We start from the raw sequence: 19,120 nt of genomic DNA on the forward strand, positions 1-19,120 counted from the left end.
TGGTGCAATTTCCGAACCAGGCAGTGATGCAGCTGCTCAGGATGCTCTCAATACAACCTCTGTAGAATATGATGAGGATGGGGGGTGGGAGATGGACTTTCCTCAGCCTTTGCAGAAAGTAGAGACACTGCTGGGCTTTCTTTGCTATGGAGCTGGTGTTGAGGGACCAGGTGAGGTTCTCCGCCAGGTGAACACCAAGAAATTTGGTGCTCTTAATGATCTCTATGGAAGAGTCGCTGATGTTCAGCAGAGAGTGGTCATTCCATGTCCTTCTGAAGTCAATAAACATCTCTTTTGTTCACATTCAGAGACAATTTGTTGGCTCTGCACCAGTCCGTTAGCCTCTGCACCTCCGCTCTGTATGCTGACTCATCGTTCTTGCTGATGAGACCCATCAGGGTCGTGTCATCAGCGCACTTGATGATGTGGTTTGAGCTGTGTGTTGCAGCACAGTCATGGGTCAGCAGAGTGAACAGCAGTGGACTGAGCACACAGCCCTGTGGGCCCCTCATGCTCAGTGTGATGGTGTTGGAGATGCTGCTTCCAATCCGGACTGTACATACTTTGCTTCCAAATTACCCATCTGCTTATTCACCTAATATGATAGATACCCTTTTTCAGGTTAAACCACTTCAAAAAGGATTGATAGCTACAATTTATAAATGGTTATTGAATTTACGAATGATACCTAACAATAAAATTAAAGGTGCTTGGGAATTGGAATTTCAAGAATTACTTTCAGATAATCAATGGAGCAAAGTTTTTCATTTGGTAAATACTTCATCTATTTGTGCCCATCATTCCTTGATACAGTTCAAGGTAGTGCATTGGGCCCATATGTAAAAGGATAAATTAGCCTGTATCAAGCCCAATATCAATTCTATTTGCGATAGATGTAATACTCAGGTGGCCACTTTAACTCAAATGATTTGGTCTTGCATAAAAGTGGATAATTTTTGGAAAGATGTCTTTAAAACTTTATCAAAAGTCTTGGATCTGGACTTACAACCAAATTTACTTACAGCAACTTTTGGGATTATTCCATCAGAAGCAGGATATATTCCTGTTTCAGCTCAGCGGATGATTGCCTTTTCAACTTTATTGACTAGGAGAGCCATTTTACTTAAATGGAAGGATCCTAATCCACCTTCTGTTTTTTATTGGCCTTCCTTCATCATGTCCTGTTCAAGTTTAGAGAAAATAAGAAGTCGGATATTTGATACATGTTTAAATTAGAAGAAATCTGGTGACCTTTTATTCAATATTTTCGTATGATTTGATTTATTGATTTTTGCGCTGACTCTCTTCCAGTTATTTTTCTGAAGTTTTGGATTTGATCAGAAAGTCTTTCTTTTCTTGGTTTTACTCTGAGGATGGAGGGTCCAGTCCTTTTTTTTCTTTTTTGTCTTTGTTTGCATAGAACTGTGGGGGTTGTTTTTCACATAAAATTTCAAAAAGTCTTTTTTCCCTTCATGAATGGATAAGAAGAGAATTAATTAACTTATTATACATTCTATATCAGATTAATATTATGCATGATTTTGATAATGTTTATTTCACCTTTATGTATTGTTATTGATATATATATATATATATATATATATATATTTGAGATAATTCGCCTCTTGTTTGTATATATGCTGTTACATATCTCATGGATATCTTGTGACAATCTTATGACCATGGTGTAATAGTTTTTTTTTCTTGGAGGTCACCTGATGTAATTTTCCCACCAATGGGAGGTCACATGATGATCTGTTCTCCACAGGTATATAAAAGTGAGAGCCCTTGGGTGATGCAGTTAGTTTTCCAGTTAGAACGTTAGTCAGAGATTCTGCTCTGTTGTGTGTGTTTTTTTATGACGCAGTTTTGATTTAAAATGGAGTTCTACGTTCTATTGTAAGGTACAACAGTGCCGGACTGGCAATTTCTGCCGGGTTTGTTGATGTACCTTTTCACAGTAGTATTGGAGAGTCAAGACTTTATCGAAGTACAGGATCTGAAGGATTAAGAGAAGTCGGTAACGTTCGGCAGTTTAACAAAGGATCAACCTTATTTATTCTTCGTCGAAAAAGTAGTGACCTGCATCAAAGATAACTCCTGCCAAAACAGCAAGGAAGTTCATGCAAGGTTTGCTCTCTAGATATAAAGGTCAGTTGTTTTTAAGCCGTTTATTTCCTTCATCGTGAATCCTTTGGACAGAACAAGCAGGAAAGTTGCGTCTAGGAAGAAATCATCCTCCAGAGAAGTCTCTCCCAATTGAATGTATAAATCTGTTGGATTTTCGAATTTACCATTTTAAGAACTGTATTTGATTTTACTGCTTTAAGAACTGTTTTCGCATTTATGGCTTTAAGAACCAGTACCGAGTGACAATTTGTTGAATGGCCGCATAGCGGTTAACTTCTGGTTAAGGTTTTCGTTTTTTTTTATTGTTTATCCATGTTTAATAAATGTTTGGTTGTTTTTAGATAACCTGACGCGATTTATATTGATTGTTGCCGGTTATGTAACAATGCTCTTTTTAATCAATAAAAAAAAGACAGAAGATTATCAACCTAGAAAATAGAAGTAGAAGAATCAACCTGCAGGTTCTGGGTCTCAAAGAATCAATCGAAAGTCATCATCCTATGGAATTTTTTGCAAACTTTTTGCAAGAATTATTTCTGGAAATTTTGACGTCTTTTCCTATGATTGATCGAGTTCACAGATCTCCCGAGTTTAGACCTCCTAAGGGAGATAGACCAAGATCAGTAATAATCTGTTTTCATGAATTTAAAACAAAGGAACTGTTAATTCGTGAATCTCGTCGAAGAGGCATGATTGACTATAATGGTCATAAGATTAGGATTGTCAAAGATTAACCTCCTGAGGTTATGCAGGGAAGTGCTAAATTCAAAGAAGTTATGTCTGAGTTTTTTAACAAGGGTTTCAAGCCTTCCCTTCGCTACCCAGCCCGACTCAGAATCACAGTTAAAGATGGATCTTTCAAATGGTTTTGTTTGACTGTTGAAGCACAAAGGTTTTTAAAATCCAAAGGCTAGCTGTTTAATTTGTCTTTACATGAAGACACAAGATTAAATGAGAAACTATTAATTCGCAGATCCCATCGAAGGCGTATGATTGCTTATAGGTTGGAATATCAAGATTCTCGAAGATCATTCGCTTGAGGTTATGCAAGAACATGCTAAGTTTAAACAAGCTTTGTTAGATTTTTTTTTAACAAGCCGTTTCAAGCCGTCCCTTGGCTACCCAGTTTGACTGAGAATCTCATTAAAGATGGATCCTTCGAATGCTTCCCTTTAAATTAGAAGATATCTGATGACCTTTTATTCAATATTTTCATATGATTTGATTTGAATACTGAAGCACAAAGATTTTTTTAAATTTGAAGGCTAACTGCTTAGTCTGTTTTTCATGAAGATATAAGATTAATGTTTAATGTCTTTCTGTATGAATAATTGTATCTTTTACTTTTGATAAACCTTTGTAACTAATTTCCTTTTGTATTTTTTAATACTGTATTTTTGATATACGAGAATTGAATTTCTTGTTTGAATATTATTTTGTTTAGGTTGGAATATAAATAACCTTGAAACTAATTGGAGCGATCACCAGGTTTTTTGGGGGGTTGTCCGTAGTTGTAGATGGCTTCTTTCTTTGGAAGATGGGTAGGAGTATGTTTTTTTTTCTCAGAAGCTATTTTTGAATTTTTAGCCAACTTGTTGCTTGGTTACCATTTCTCAATGTTTATGGGTTGGTTTTAACCTACATTTTAACCCTTCCTTTAAATGATATTAAAAATGGACAAAGCTCTCCGCTTCTTTTTGGACTCAAAGCTCTCCGCTTCTTTTTGGACCATCCCCCAACAGGAAGGTCTCAAAGCTCTCCATTTCTTTTTGGACCATCCCCCATCAGGAAGGTCTCAAAGCTCTCCGCTTCTTTTTGGATTCCAGACCTAATCAGTTCCCGGCTACCATCACTCTGCTCCGTCTAGCGGAATTAGTCCTTACTCTTAATAATTTCTCCTTTGGCTCCTCCCACTTCCTCCAAACAAAAAGTGTAGCTATGGGCACCCGTATGGGTCCTAGCTATGCCTGCCTTTTTGTTGACTTTGTGGAACAATCTATGTTTCGTGCCTATTCTGGTATCTGTCCCCCACTTTTCCTTCGCTACATCAACGACTGCATTGGCGCTGCTTCCTGCTTGCATGCTGAGCTCGTTAACTTCATTAACTTTGCCTCCAACTTTCACCCTGCCCTCAAGTTTACCTGGTCCATTTCTGATACCTCCCTCCCCTTTCTAGATCTTTCTGTCTCTGTCTCTGGAGACAGCTTATCCACTGATGTCTACTATAAGCCTATTGACTCTCACAGCTATCTGGACTATTCCTCTTCTCGCCCTGTCTCTTGCAAAAATGCCATCCCCTTCTCGCAATTCCTCCATCTCCGCCGCATCTGCTCTCAGGATGAGGCTTTTCATTCCAGAATGAGGGAGATGTCCTCCTTTTTTAAAGAAAGGGGCTTCCCTTCCTCCACTATCAACTCTGCTCTCAAACGCGTCTCCCCCATTTCGTGTACATCTGCTCTCACTCCATCCTCCCGCCACCCCACTAGGAATAGAGTTCCCCTGGTCCTCACCTACCACCCCACCAGCCTCCGGGTCCAACATATTATTCTCCGTAACTTCCGCCACCTCCAACGGGATCCCACCACTAAGCACATCTTTCCCTTCCCCACTCTCTCTGCTTTCCGCAGGGATCGCTCCCTACGCGACTCCCTTGTCCATTCGTCCCCCCAATCCCTCCCCACTGATCTCCCTCCTGGCACTTATCCTTGTAAGCGGAACAAGTGCTACACATGCCCTTACACTTCCTCCTTTACCACCATTCAGGGCCCCGAACAGTCCTTCCAGGTGAGGCGACACTTCACCTGTGAGTCAACTGGGGTGATATACTGCGTCCGGTGCTCCCATGTGGCCTTCTATATATTGGCAAGACCCGACACAGACTGGGAGACCGCTTTGCTGAACACCTACGCTCTGTCCGCCGGAGAAAGCAGGATCTCCCAGTGGCCACACATTTTAATTCCACATCCCATTCCCATTCTGACATGTCTATCCACAGCCTCCTCTACTGTAAAGATGAAGCCACATTCAGGTTGGAGGAACAACTCCTTATATTCCGTCTGGGTAGCCTCCAACCTGATGGCATGAACATCGACTTCTCTAACTTCCGCTAATGCCCCACCTCCCCCTCGTACCCCATCTGTTATTTATTTTTATACACACATTCTTTCTCTCACTCTCCTTTTTCTCCCTCTCTCCCTCTGACTATACCCCTTGCCCATCCTCTGGTCCCCCCTCCTTGTTTTTCTCCCCGGACCTCCTGTCCCATGATCCTCTCATATCCCCTTTGCCAATCACCTGTCCAGCTCTTGGCTCCATCCCTCCCCCTCCTGTCTTCTCCTATCATTTTGGATCTCCCTCTCCCCCTCCCACTTTCAAATCTCTTACTAACTCTTCCTTCAGTTAGTCCTGACGAAGGGTCTCGGCCTGAAACGTCGACTGTACCTCTTCCTAGAGATGCTGCCTGGCCTGCTGCGTTCACCAGCAACTTTGATGTGTGTTGCTCAAACTATTAATTTACTCAGTTTTAAATCACCCTGTTAAACCTAATAAGATTTTTGCTTATATTAGGAAATTTAAGGTCTCTATTATTTTCTTACAAGAAACTCACATACATAAGTGATAATTTACATTTATTTAGCCGTTGGAATGGACTTTGTTTTCATTCTTCTTTTCAGGCCAAATCTAGAGGAGTTTCAATTCTTATAGATAATACACTTTCCTTTGTCCAACATAAAGTAGTGTCTGATACCAATGGACGTTTTGTTACAGTTTCAAGAAAACTAGAGAATAAATTAATAGTATTTGCCAATGTGTATGCCCCAAATGTAGATGATCCAGGATTCCTTGTGCTTTTTTTTCCCATTTTTACCATATCTGAGTCTTTATTCTCTGGTGATGGGATGAGATTTTAACTGTTGGCTAGACCAATTTTAGACTGATCATCTTCTAAACCAGCGTCTCTTAATAAATCAGCTTTGTTTATTCAATCTTTTTATTGAAGTGTGGTACTGTACTGTTGATATTTGGCATTTTTTATACCCTTTAGATAGGGAGTACTCATTTTTTTTCCCATGTCGATCATACATATTCCAGGATTGATTATTTTTTATTGATAGTCAAATGATTTCATCAGTTCATTCCTGTGAATATAAAGAGATTGCTGTCTCAGATCATGCTGCTGTATTCTATCTTTAAATCTCCCTGGTCTTCCTCAAACAAACAGATTTTGGTGTTTTAATACAACTTTGTTATCTGATAAGGAATTTTAAAAATTTCTAGAGAGGCATATTGTTTTGTTTTTTGAGGAGAATAAAAAGGAAGAGACTTCTAATCTTATTGTATGGAATACGTTCAAGGCCTATATTAGAGAACAAATTATTTCTTATACTGTGAGTGTTAAGAATGAAGCTAATAAAGAAAGAACTGAACTAGCAAATCAATTGAAACAATTACATCAAAAATATGCTATAGCTCCAGATCTTGTTTTATATAAAAGACATGTTGAAGTTAAAACTAAACATGATCTTCTATTAACATATCCAATTGAAACTCAACTTCTTAAAGATAAAACTCAATTTTACATTCACAGAGATAAATCAGGCAAAGTATTGGCCAACCAAATAAAAACTTCTGTAGTTAAATGACAATTTAAAGACATTTGTAAAACTAATGGTGATAGGATAACTGATTACTTTGAAATAAATGATACCTTTAGAGAATTCTATTCTAAACTTTATAGTTCTGATTCCCCTAAAGATAGTACTGTAATAAATAATTTTCTGGATCAATTAAATATCCCTGCACTTCCTGCAGATAATTGCAAACAGATAGAGCAACCCATTTCTTACGAGGAAATTGCCGAGGCTATATGCTCGTTACACTTGGGGAAGGCTCAGGGTCCAAATGGAGAATTTTATAGGGCTTTTTCTTCATTAATTATACCGCCTTTACACTTAGTCTTTTTAGATTCTTTCAAGTTGAGTAGCTTGCCTCAATCTTTTTATGAAGCTTCTATTTCTCTTATCCTAAAAAAGAACAAGGACCCAACTGAATGCTCTTCATATAGACCAATTTCATTACTCAGTGTTGATACTAAAATACTTTCTAAAGTTCTGGCTCGTAGGATTGAAAATATTTTACCTTCTATTATTTCTGATGGTCAGACTGGATTTATTAAAAACCAACATTCCTATTTTAATATACACCGTGTATTAAATGTTATTTACTCTCCTTCTCAAGAGATATCGGAATGTGTGATATCCTTAGATGCTGAGAAGGCCTTTGATCGGGTTGAATGGATTCATTTATTTAAAACCTTACAAAAATTTAATTTTGAACCAGATTTTATTCAATGGATTAAATTACTTTATCTATCTCCTTCTGCTCGGGTTCTTACCAATTTTCAAAATTCCAAGCCATTTAAACTTCACTGCGGAACTAGACACGGCTGTCCGTTGAGTCCTTTGCTCTTTGATTTAACTTTAGAACCCCTAGCCATTGCTTTTTGAGAATCTAATGATATCTGTGGTATTTTAAGGAGAGGTGTTACTCACAAAATCTCCCTTTACGCTGATGATATATTGCTTTTCATCTCTGATGTTGAGACCTCGTTACCTTGCGTACTTTCTTTACTCTCCCATTTTAGCCAGTTTTCAGAATATAAATTGAACCTACATAAGAGTGAATTATTTCCTTTAAATAATTCGGTATCAATTAATAGTAATCTCTCTTTTAAAATTGTAAGGAATCAATCTGGGTGTAACAGTCACTAAGAATTACAAACACCTGTTTAAAGAAAACTTTCTTACTTTATTGAACCATGTAAAAAGGATATGATTAAATTGGTCACCTCTTTCAATATCTTTGATTGGATGAATTAATTCTATTAAAATGAATATTCTACCTATATTTATATATGCTTTTCAGGCTTTGCCCACTTTTATTCCTAAATCCTTTTTTGACTCTCCTGATTCTATTTTATCCTCTCCTCTACAATCACTCTGAGCACTGGTGCCCCACAGGGCTGTATACTCAGCCCCCTGCTGTACTCACTGTACACCCATGACTGTGTAGCCAAGTTTCCATCGGACTCAATATATAAGTTTGCTGATGACACAACAATTGTAGGCCGTATCTCGGGTAATGATGAGTTTGAGTACAGAGAGGAAATTAAGAACCTGGTGGCATGGTGCGAAGACAATAACCTAGATGCACCGTAGAAAGCATTCTTCTAGGGTGCATCACAACCTGGTATGGAAGTTGTCCTGTCCAAGACTGGGAGAAGCTGCAGAAGATTGTGAACACGGCGCAGCACATCACACAAACCAATCTTCCATCCTTGGACTCACTTCACACTGCACGCTGTCGGAGCAGTGCTGCCAGGATAATCAAGGACACGACCCATCCAGCCAACACACTTTTTGTCCCTCTTCCCTCCAGGAGAAGGCTCAGGAGCTTGAAGACTTGTACGGCCAGATTTGGGAACAGCTTCTTTCCAACCGTGATAAGACTGCTGAACGGATCCTGACCCGGATCTGGGCCGTACCCTCCAAATATCCGGACCTGCATCTCAGTTTTTTTGCACTACCTTACTTCCTATTTTTCTATTTTCTACTTACGATTTATAATTTAAATTTATTATTGATTTGTAATCCAGGGAGCGGGAAGCACAGAATCAAATATCACTATGATGATTGTACATTCTAGCATCAATTGTTTGGCAACAATAAAGTATAAAGTTATATATGGAAAAATAAATGTCCTCAATTAAATAAAGTTTTTCTTCAAAAATCTAAAAAGTCCAGAGGTTTAGCCTTACCTAGTTTTAGGTTTTATTACTGGGCAGTTAATATACAATATCTTATATTTTGACTGTACTATATTAATCATGTAGACTGCCCAGTATGGGTTTCTTTAGAAGCTAACACTGTTAATAAATTTTCCATTATTTCTCTTCTTGGATCCTCACTTCCTGTATTTGTAAGTAAACTAACTGGTAATTTAATAGTTAAACATACTCTGAGGATCTGAATACAATTTAGAAAACACTTTGTTTTTTTGAGATTTTCCCTTTCAAGTCCCAATTATTCCAACTTTTTTTTAAACTCTCCATGACTTTTTAAAGAATGGGACAGGTTGGATATTAAATGTTTTTGGTAACTTTGTTGGAGGAAATCTTTTTTCATTTGAGCAATTGTCAGCTAAATATAGCTTACCCAAAACTCACTTTTTTAGATATTTACAAGATCTCAATTATGCACATTTCCTATAAGCTCAGATGAGAACTTATTAGATGTAATTTTCAATTTGACACCTTTTCATAATGGTTCAATATCTAATATTTATGGCATGATACTGGAGATGAGGAATGTGCCTTTAGATAAAATTAAGAATCTCTGGGAACAAGATTTACAGACATCGATATCTGAGGAAACTTGGAATGAAATTTTTAAACTGATTAATACTTCATTGTTATGTGCTCACCATTCCTTCATACAATTTAAGGTGATACATAGAGCTCATATGACCAAGGATAAGCTATCTCGTTTTTATTCAGATATATCTCCCTACTGTGACAGATGTAATAATGGAGAAGCTTCATTAATTCATATGTTTTGGACTTGTTCGAGTCTTGAAAAATATTGGAAGGAAGCTTTTCAAACTTTTTCTTTACTTTTCAAAGTCAATTTTAAGCCTAATCCTCTGACAGCCCTATTTGGTATTGTTGCAGGGCAAGATATCAAGCTGAAGACATCTGATTTACATATTTTATCCTTTAGCTCTTTTATAGCTAGGAGGGCGCTTTTGTTTAAATGGAAAGCTGTTTTTCCTCCTACTCATGCTCAATGGTTATGTGATGTTTTGTCATGAATAGATTTAGAGAAGATTCCTTGTTCAATTTCTGAATCTCGTCAAGACTTTCAAACATTGTGGGGACCTTTTCTGAATTATTTTCAAAACCTTCAGTTCATTGTTTAAATTCAGATCTTGGCTATTATTATTTTTTATTATATGAGAAGGTCTTTTACCTTTTTTTCTCCTTAATAAACAGCTTTGGTCTTGGTAGGGGTTAGAGTCTTTTTTGTAATAATTTAGTATATTTTACTGTAACTAATGATTAACTTACATGAATATGGGATAATGAGATTGTTATTATGAATAGATATAATGTAATTGGTAGTTTTAAAAAATCTTTTTTGACCTTTTATATATACTTTCTTGTATTCTGTATTCTTCTATGTAGAAACTAATAAAATATTGGAAAGAGAATATGACCTGTCTACAACCACTCTTTGCCTTCTGTGGGCAGGCCAGTTCTGGATCCACAAAGCAATTTCCCCTTCGATTCCATGCCTCCTTACTTTCTCAATAAGTCTTGCATGGGATTCCATGTCAAATGCCTTGCTGAAATCCATATACACTACATCTACTGCTCTACAATCATCAATGTATTTAGTCACATCCTCAAAAAACTCAGTCAGGCTCGTAATGCATGACCTGCGTTTCACAAAGCCATGCTGACTATTCCTAATCATGTTATGCCTAATCATTCATTGCACTTTTCTGAAGAATTTGCCTTCATTGGGAGAAGTTGCTATGATATATGTCACAAATTCTGCTTCCTGCACAGCACTTTCTACAAAAATTGATTTGCTGTACAAAAGTGCTAAGGTTTCACCCCACTGGATGTTACTGTTGCCAATGAAATGTTACCTTTCTGCATTAGGTGGCACACTTCTATCACAAAATAGAAAACAGTTGACTGGTAACTTTGGTCATAAATCACCCTTGTCATTCCCACAATGAATTTCATAGAAAGGAACTTTTGATGGCATCATTTAAAATACATGCCCTTTTTGATGCTGTTTGGGGTAGGATTGGGAATGGAAATCTGGGCTCTGTTTACTCAGGAAAGTTCGCCTTTGGATGCTCTTGGGATATCTGGGTTTTTATCACCGCAGAGCAGAGCCAGGGCACATGAGTTATTTATCTTTGTATTTCACTGCCATCCGGCCTACAGTGACCCCTCACCTGCTTCCCTTGGTCTTCAGCTTGCTCCTTAAAAAATAATTAGCTGAGAGTCAGCCCTTGACTATGGAATCGGCCTCGCTCGTGTCTCAGATTCTGAGCTGCTACTCCCAGAAATCGATTCTGCTGTTGTCTGGTCTCTGATGCAAGATGTCAATCCCTTCTGCCTCCCACATTGACTCCGCAGAGCCCTGACCTTGACCATAAACTCTGTTGATTCCTCAGCTATTTTCCTTCAACTAACATTGATGCACGGTTTCCAATTAAATCACATACCTTGTTGTTTGTGGAATTCCAATCACAGCAGTCCAAATACTGATGCTGAGGAATTTGGTTCAGTTTCAGGGCAATTTAGTAAAAGACTGGAGAAACCATTGCAAAAGAGGCATAAAAAGTGAATTGAGAGGGCATCAACATTGGGAACTGAAAACTAATGCTTTCAGCACAGAGTGAACACTTAAGGTTACTGACATACAAGATACAGGAGAAGGAAATTCAGCTCACAGCATTAAATTCCTGTCTTATCACCTACATCTCATCTTGGCCTAACCCAGAACAACAACATCTAAACTGAGGGGTGCATCATCTGCTCTTCTCCCTGCACGCAATCTAGCCAACTTGCATGTGAGTTGGGGTGCTCTGAATCTGCCAGCCCAGTTTGTAAAAGTGTTTGCTAAAGGAACAATGAGAATGGGTACACACAGAGGCGTGGTGAAACAAAACAGACTGATGTCTTACCAAATGGAATACAACTTGGGTAAGTGTCAGTAGACTGTGATACTGGGTTTGTTAACCAGAGGGAATTAAAAACCAGTGGGATAGTTCGGGTGAAGGGGCAGTCATTTATTGAAATGGATCAATAAATAGCCAGAGGGAACAACAACAATTTGGGAAGAATTGACAAGGTGCCTTAATATCTGCATTCAAGCAGCGATGGATCCTGGTTGGTTTGGTCTACAGATTCCGAATAGAAAAGCTTCATTGTCAGGCACAACAGGGAAGCTGCATGAGACAGAAAGAGCTTTGCACCTTTGAGCACAAACAAAGGCCTTTTTTTTCAACACTGTTGGGGTCTGTATGATGTCATAGGGTAGGGAAAATAGAGTCTGCTGGATTCAATATTAGGTTGTGGGCTGGAGTTTTGTGAGGGTAATGAATTGGAGCTCCATATCTAGAACTCCTGCACTTTTTTTTTGGGAACATATTTAATCAAATAACTGTGATCCTATTGTCCATTTCAATACATGATTTTTCCTTCACTTGAATGCTTCCTCTGATACTAGCCCAAGTTCTGACCCTTTTGTTAAGATTCTGGTTGGTAAAGCTTTGCATCCACATGAACTCGTGGGAGTAGATCGTGACAGAGAGAGGAGCTGGGCTGGGGTCATTTAATCATGTAATAATAAGAGCTTGTTATTTTGTGAATAAATAAGATGTGGTAATATGAAATAATAATCACAAGGCTAAGCAAATCTGCTGGGTGAAAGTAACTTGGAATATAAATTTCAAGTTTAATTAATTATCATTCAATCATACCTGAATAAACCAGTGTTCCTTTCCGAGTCAAGGTGTAAAACATTACCAACAGCACACAGCACACTGCACGTAGTAACATATGGTTACAATATAAGAAAACATACAGTCACAAAGATAGCGGAAAATATATAATCCAAGTCCTTGAGTTGTCTTGGTCCAGTTTGTTCATGCACCATGCGAACACAGGAGGGTGCACCAAGCAAGTGACTGAATATAAATTCATTGATTGAAGTTAGAGCTGTTTTCTGGAGTTGTACACCAGGAAAGCAGCTGCAGAATGGGCAATTTTAAACCTTTTCAAGTAAAGAGATAGAATTTGTTTGTGATCTCATTATGAGGAATTCTCTAATTAAGAGTGATTATTTCATGATGGAATGTTTTCTGTGAGAGTATACAATCTTGTGAAAACCCCAAATGTAAATAAATCCAATTACTTAGTTATGAATAGCAAATTAACTGTGCTTGATTTAAAATTAGAGTTAAAGAGTTACACAGTCCTTCAGTTTTCCATGTTTACAGTAACTAACACGTTAGCTGGCCAGGCAGCATCACTAGGAAGAGGTACAGTCGATGTTTCAGGCCGAGACCCTTCGTCAGGACTAACTGAAGGAAGAGTTAGTAAGAGATTTGAAAGTTGGAGGGGGAGGGGGAGATCCAAAATGATAGGAGAAGACAGGAGGGGGAGGGATGGAGCCAAGAGCTGGACAGGTGATTGGCAAAGGGGATACGAGAGGATCATGGGACAGGAGGTCCGGGAAGAAAGACAAGTGGGGGGGTGGAACCCAGAGGATGGGCAAGAGGTATAGTCAGAGGGACAGAGGGAGAAAAAGGAGAGTGAGAGAAAGAATGTGTGTATAAAAATAAATAACAGATGGGGTACGAGGGGGAGGTGGGGCATTAGAGGTGAGGCGACACTTCACCTGTGAGTCGGCTGGGCTGATATACTGCGTCCGGTGCTCCCGATATGGCCTTCTATATATTGGCGAGACCCGACGCAGACTGGGAGACCATTTTGCTGAACACCTACGCTCTGTCCGCCAGAGAAAGCAGGATCTCCCAGTGGCCACACATTTTAATTCCACATCCCATTCCCATTCTGACATGTCTATCCACGGCCTCCTCTACTGTAAAGATGAAGCCATACTTAGGTTGGAGGAACAGCACCTTATATTCCGTCTGGGTAGCCTCCAACCTGATGGCATGAACATCGACTTCTCTAACTTCCGCTAATGCCCCACCTCCCCCTTGTACCCCATCTGTTATTTATTTTTATACACACATTCTTTCTCTCACTCTCCTTTTTCTCCCTCTGTCCCTCTGACTATACCTCTTGCCCATCCTCTGGGTTCCCCCCCCCCCGCTTGTCTTTCTTCCCGGACCTCCTGTCCCATGATCCTCTCGTATCCCCTTTGCCAATCACTTGTCCAGCTCTTGACTCCATCCCTCCCCCTCCTGTCTTCTCCTATCATTTTGGATCTCCCCCTCCCCCTCCCACTTTCAAATCTCTTACTAACTCTTCCTTCAGTTAGTCCTGACAAAGGGTCTCGGCCTGAAACATTGACTGTACCTCTTCCTAGAGATGCTGCCTGGCCTGCTGCGTTCACCAGCAACTTTGATGTGTCTTGCTTGAATTTCCAGCATCTGCAGAATTCCTGTTGTTTGTAACATGTTAGCTGTCTGCATTAGAAACATAGAAAAGCTCCAGCACAATACAGGCCCTTCAGCTCACAATGCTATGCCGAACATGTACTTACTTTAGAAATTACCTGGGGTTACCCATAGCCCTCTATTTCTAAGCTCCATGTACCTATCCAGGAGTCTCTTAAAAGACCCTATTGGATCCGCCTCCATCAGCGTCACTGGCAGCCCCTTCCACACACTGCGTAAAAAAACTTACCCCTGACATTCCCTCTGTACCTACTTCCAAGCACCTTAAAACTGTGTCTCTTATGTTAGCCATTTCAGCCCGAGGAAAAAGCCTCTGAATATCCACGCGATCAATGTCTCTCATAATCTTATGCACCTCTATCAGGTCATCTCTCATCCTCTATCGCTCCAAGGAGAAAAAGCCAAGTTCACTCAATCTATTCTCATAAGGCATGCTCCCCAATCATGCAACATCCTTGTAAATCTCCTCTGCACCCTTTCTGTGGTTTCCACATCCTTCCTGTAGTGAGGTGACCAGAACTGAGCACAATACTCCAAGTGGGGTCTGACCAGGGTCCTATACAGCTGTAACAATACCTCTCAGCTCTTGAACTCAATCTCACGGTTGATGAAGGCTAATGCACTGTATGCCTTCTTAACCACACAGTCAACCTGCACAGCAGATTTGAGTGTCCTATGGACTCGGACACCAAGATCCCTCTGATCCTCCACACTGCCAAGAGTCTTACCATTAATACTATATTCTGCCATCATATTTGACCTACCAGAATGAACCACCTCACACTTATCTGGGTTGAACTCCATCTGCCACTTCTCAGCCCAGTTTTGCATCCTATCAATGTCCCGCTGTAACCTCTGACAGCCCTCCACAGTATCTGCAAACACCCTCAACCTTCGTGTCATCAACAAATTTAACCCATCCCTCCACTTCCTCATCTAGGTCATTTATAAAAATCATGAAGTGAAGGGGTCCCAGAACAGATCCCTGAGGCACACCACTGATCACCAACCTCCATGCAGAATATGACCCGTCTACAACCACTCTTTGCCTTCTGTGGGCAAGCCAATTCTGGATCCACAAAGCAAGGTCCCCTTAGATCCCATGCCTCCTTACTTTCTCAATAAGTCTTGCATGGGGTACCTTATCAAATGCCTTACTGAAATTCATATACACTACATCTACTGCTCTACCTTCATCAATGTGTTTAGTCACATCCTCAAAAAATTCAATCGGGCTCATAAGACACGATCTGCCTTTGACAAAGCCAACTATTCCTAACCATATTATGGCTCTCCAAATGTTCATAAATCCTGCCTCTCAGGATCTTCTCCATCAACTTACCAACCACTGAAGTAAGGCTCACTGGTCTATAATTTCCTGGGCTATCCCTACTCACTTTCTTGAATAAGGGGACAACATCTGCAACCCTCCAATCTTCCAGAACCTCTCCCGTCCCCATTGATGATGCAAAAATCATTACCAGAGGCTCAGCAATCTCCTCCCTTGCCTCCCTCAGTAGCCTGGGGTATATCTCGTCCAGTCCCGGTGACTTATCCAACTTGATGCCTTCCAAAAGCTCCAGCACATCCTTTTTCTTAATGTCTATATGCTCAAGCTTTTCAGTCCACTGCAAGTCATCCCTACTATCACCGGGGTCCTTTTCTGTAGTGAATACTGAAGCAAAGTATTCATTAAGTACCTCTGCTATCTCCTCCAGTTCCATACACACTTTTCCACTGTCACACTTGATTGGTCCTATTCTCTCACGTCTTATCCTCTTGCCCTTCACGTACTTGTAGAATGCCTTGAGGTTTTCCTTAATCCTGCTTGCCAAGACTTTCTCATGGACACTTCTGACTCTCCTAATTTCATTCTTAAGCTCCTTCCTGCTATCCTTATAATATTCTAGATCTCTATCATTGCCTAATTTTTTGAACCTTTCGTAAGCTTTTCTTTTTGCTTGACTAGATTTTCAACAGCCTTTGTATTCCATGGTTCCTGTACCCTACCACCGTTTCCCTGTCTCATTGGAATGTCCCTATGCAGATCACCACGCAAATATCCCCTGAATATTTGCCACATTTCTTTTGTACATTTCCCTGAGACCATCTGTTTCCAATTTATGCTTCCAAGTTCCTGCCTGATAGCTTCATATTTCCCCTTACTCCAATTAAATGCTTTCCTAACTTGTCTGTTCCAATCCCTCTCCAATGCTATGGTAAAGGAGATAGAATTGTGATGACTATCTCCAAAATGCTCTCCCAGTGAGACACCTGACACCTGACCAGGTTCATTTCCCAATGCCAGATTAAGTACAGCCTCTCCTCTTGTAGGCTTATCTATATACTGTGTCAGGAAACTTCCCTGAACACGCCTAATAAACTCCCCCACCATCTAAATCCCTTGCTCTAGGGAGCAGCCAATCAATATTTGGGAAATTAAAATCTCCCACCACGACAACCCTGTTGTTATTGCATCTTTCCAGTATCTGTCTCCCTATCTGCTCCTTGATGTCTCTGTTACCATTGGGTGTTCTATAAAAACACCCAGTAGGGTTATTGATCCCTTCCTGTTGCTAACTTCCACCCACAAAGACTCTGTAGACAATATCTCCATGAATTACTCCTTTTCTACAGCCTCGACACTATCTCTGATCAGCAGTACCACACCCCGACCTCTTTTGCCTCCCTCCCTGTCCTTTCTGAAGCACCTAAAGCCTGGCATTCTAAATAGCCATTCCTGCCCCCGAGCCATCCAAGTCTCTGTAATGGCCATTACATCATTGCTCCAAGTACTGATCTATGCCCTAAGCTCATCTGCCTTGTTCATGATACTCCTCGCATTCAAATAGACATACCTCAAACTATCAGTCTGAGCGTATCCCTCCTCTTTCACCTCCCGGCTACCGCTGGACTCCTGCATGCCTTGCGGCAACGTATCGGTCGGCAGCCTGGAGGGTGGGGGCCACTGCACCACCCAACCTGCGACGACTCAGTCTAACACATCATCGACAAGCTGTCTTCCCAATTCCGGTAAGTGATACTACACTGTACATACATTATTTCTACTTTATATCAGCTGTGTATTTTTACGTGTTATTTGGTATGATTTGGCAGCTTCATAGCTTAAAGGTTACTGGAGAGCGCTTGCGCTGTATTTCTGTGGAGAGCGCTTGCGTGAGATTTTCACTCCGGCGAACAGTGCCGGCAATGATTGTAGAAAAGTATTTCTACTTTATATAGGCTGTGTATTCATCATATCATTCCTGCTTTTACTATATGTTACTGTTATTTTAGATTTTATGTGTTATTTGGCATGATTTGGTAGGTTATTTTTGGGTCTGCGAATGCTCACAAAATTTTCCCATATAAATAAACGGTAATTGCTTCTTCGCTTTACGGCATCTCGGCTTACGAACCGTTTCATAAGAACGCTCTACCTTCGGATGGCGGGGGAAACCTGTACATCATCAGAACTCAGCCGATGTCGCACCAGCTGTGAATTAAGACCTTTGTTCCATACTGAGTTCACAAATTATACCCGAAGAGGGCATAACATAATTATCAGAGCACTTACATGTCCAATATCAATCATGGCAAGAACATCGGCAGTTCCGAGGTCAGAAACATCTACGATGATGAACTTCATGATCCTAAGATGTGACAACGATGAGACTCTGAGGCAGATTTTGGCTACAGAGTTAACGCCCATTTTACTGCTCCATGCTGACTGTGGAAGGTAAAGATTTAATATACGAGTGGTCAGAAGAGAATAAACACATATGCAACCATGGAATGGAAATGAGGAGACATCACGAGAAAAAACTGCACTTGAAGAAGCTTGGAATTGGTGATTAAATGTTTACATCAGCCCTTGGGTTGGAACAATTACCCTCATCTTAGTGGAAGTACAATTAGTGGTATCGATAGCTTCGTTAGTTACTGTGACAAGAATGGCTTAGTCACAGCCCAAAAGAGGAAATGTAGGATGGACAGTAAACAGCCACCAGGAACAGAGTATTGTTGGCTCTATCACAGCAGAGAGATAAACACAGCTGATCGTGTAACAGACAGATAAATGGGTTTTCCACCGGGTTGTTATCTGGCAAAGGAAGTCTGTAACAGGTTCAAACTGGCTCAACCACAAACTGCAGTCTAAAGTGATCTATAATAAATCATGCTTGAAGCATCCAAACAACAATCCCATTAACTCGAGGGCAAAAAATTCCCTTTATAATAAAAGGTAAAAGTGGGACTGACACAGCCTATGTGGCACAAAGGCACTGACAAATTACATTCTAAAAAGCTTATCTCACTCTCGGTATACACAGCACATTGTGTGTGTTGGGGGCAGGGAGAAGTAGATAAAATTTATATCAGAATAATGAAAGCTTAAAATTGAAGAAAATTCATTTGAGAACAAGTGACACCCTGTTGGGATCTGTTGTGTGCGTGCAGCAGCGTATCAATTAAAATAAAAGCATGCACGCAGGAGATGGCCTTAGCTGGTGTGAGAGAAAGAGAGAGCGAGAGAGAGAGAGAGAGAGAGAGAGAGAGAGAGGGGGGGAACAATGAGGATGCTTAGTCAACAGATCAATTCACATGCACAGACCACAGATCAAAATGCATGCATGGGTAACAGATCATGCACAGTGCTAAGGGGAGTCATTACTCGAGAAGAAATAGATCCATACATTACTCTACCTCCCCTTTAGATTAATGAAACAGTATACATACAAAAGATTCAACAATTTCCCTT

This window comes from Mobula birostris, chromosome 4, assembly GCF_030028105.1.
Source record: "Mobula birostris isolate sMobBir1 chromosome 4, sMobBir1.hap1, whole genome shotgun sequence".
NCBI classification, from domain to species: Eukaryota; Metazoa; Chordata; class Chondrichthyes; order Myliobatiformes; family Myliobatidae; genus Mobula; species Mobula birostris.